We start from the raw sequence: 2,500 nt of genomic DNA, 5'->3' as shown, positions 1-2,500 counted from the left end.
TGCTTTTGGCTAGGGACGACTTGTAAAGCGGTTTGAGCACGTTAGTGGATATTGCCCTGTATAAAAATTTAAACTCTCTCCTTAACGGCCATTTTCAAGATTTACTTCAAACCTTCTCACCAATCTTCACTCACACACAAAGGCAGTAAGTTCTTGCGATATATGATTTTTTCCCCACCAAAACAAACACTACAACACATGAAAAATATCTCGACAGCACCAAGAATTGATACGGGCCACTTTATATGTGTTGCGAGTACTCATTAACTGCTATCGAGTCAATGCCCCATTCCCAGTTCCTGCGTTCCCACCTCGTTTCAATTAATCTGTGAAAAAAATAAAGATTCACAAAACTATTACGTTTTCCGCTGAAGTTAACACTTTTCCGATAAAGATTTATAACTATAACAAAAAAAACTTCTAATTTTTTGATTTATAAAAGAAATCAGAATGACAAAATACTGGTTGTATCGTAACGAATAATGTTACTATTTTACCGTAGTTGATAAAAACAGAAAATGAAGTGAGTAGAAAGGTGCCAGCAGACACTAGAATATAAAAATTTCGCGGCGATGGGGCTCGAACCCACGACCTTCCTGACACGGTGGATGGCGTCGTCTGCTTTAGCGTCCGTCTCACGGCCAGGCGAGTAGTCGTGTCAGTAAGGTCGTATCAAATCTTGTATTATGTCGGGATGAATTGAACCCAGAAATTTGATTTTAGAATTAAAGTGAATAGATATACGAACTTTTGAGATATTTGCAATTCGGGAAATCGTATCTCTTCTCCACTATATAAAATTAGTCTTTCAGGGTCATTGGAGCCGGAGTTTATCCCTGTCTCCGTACAATGAAATGGACAGTAGCAATTGCTTGCAACCCTTTGGATGGGACGCTAGCCTATTGCAAAGTACTTTTCGCTACATCTAACAGTCCCAGCTACCCAATCACTGCAGGTTGGGCATGGGGTGGGGAGAGGGGGGGGGGGGGGGGGGGGGCAGATACGGTACATCACATGTTGATTTTTGGCCAAAGAGCAAAGAATTATTGGCAAATCTAAAAAAATATACATGCTGTCCATAACGTCTTTTCCTGATTTCAAAGAGATATTATTCTATAACTTTTAAACATAGTTTGATCTTGTTTTCACCATCTTATAAGGAAACGTCATACATTTATGCCCATTGCTAATTGACCGTCATTAGATCACGTAATTTATCAAAAGGGACATTAACTTAAAAGACCTAATTTTTCTCTCCATCTATTTCGGAATCACAACAGTGAGACACAATTTCTCTTTGTATATTGTTTATATCTTGTTTTAAAGAAACAACTGAAGAAGAGATTTCTAAAATAATTTGTTCATCTTCCTCGAAGTCATGTGATTTAGATCCTTTATCAACTAATATTTTGAAATTATGTCTTCCTGAATTGATACCTTGCATAACTTATATTATAAATCAGTCACTTATCTCAGGACAAGTCCCAGATATCTACAAACATGCAATTGTAAAGCCTCTCATAAAAAAGCAAAATCTCGATGTAAATGACCTTAGTAACTACCGTCCCGTCTCAAATCTGCCATTTCTTTCTAAAATCCTTGAAAAAGTTGTACTCAGGCGTCTTTCACAACATCTCCATGAAAACAATCTATGGGAAAAAATTCAGTCAGCTTATCGTTCTTACCACAGCACAGAAACTGCTCTGTGCTGTGTTGCGAGTGATTTGCTTGATGTTTTAGATAAAGGTTCTGTTTCTCTTCTGACATTGTTAGACCTTTCTTCGGCGTTTGATACTATTGATCACGGTATTCTCATTAAACGACTAAATATAACTTTTGGCTTGTCTGGGACTGTCTTGCAGTGGTTTGAATCTTATTTAGATGGCAGAAAGCAACAGGTTATGATTTTAGATAAACTTTCTCGTCAACATACATTGTCTTTTGGTGTTCCTCAAGGCTCTGTTTTGGGTCCAATTCTTTTTGTTTTGTATACTTCTCCATTATCTAATGTCATCACTGGTCATGGACTGCGCTATCATCTCAATGCAGATGATACGCAACTTTATGCTACTGATAAAACTAAAAATCTCGAAAATATTATTAAACGTGTGGAAGAATGTGTGACGGATGTGAAAGAGTGGATGGATGCAAACAAGTTGAAAATGAATGAGTCAAAAGCAGAAGTGATGATTGTGGGAAATAGAGGGCAGTTAAAGGTGAATGATGGTCTTGAGGTGTTGATTGGGGGTGAAACGATCAAAGTTTCAAAGACTGTGAAAAATTTGGGTGTCTATTTTGATTCAGAAATGAGAATGTCAGCTCACATTTCTGCTCTCTGTAAATCTTTATACTTTCAATTGAAGAAAATCAGTTCGATCAGTCAGTATATTGCAATTGGAACATGTAAAACATTGGTTGTTTCCCTCATTTTTTCGAAACTAGATTATTGTAACTCCCTGCTTGTCAACTTGCCTCAGGCTTCTATTAAACAATTACAACT

Source organism: Berghia stephanieae, chromosome 2 (genome assembly GCF_034508935.2).
Source record: "Berghia stephanieae isolate SIO BIC M18660-M18661 chromosome 2, UCSD_Bste_1.3, whole genome shotgun sequence".
NCBI classification, from domain to species: Eukaryota; Metazoa; Mollusca; class Gastropoda; order Nudibranchia; family Aeolidiidae; genus Berghia; species Berghia stephanieae.
The sequence above is the reverse complement of the archived record's forward strand: the minus strand, read 5'-3'. Positions refer to the sequence as shown.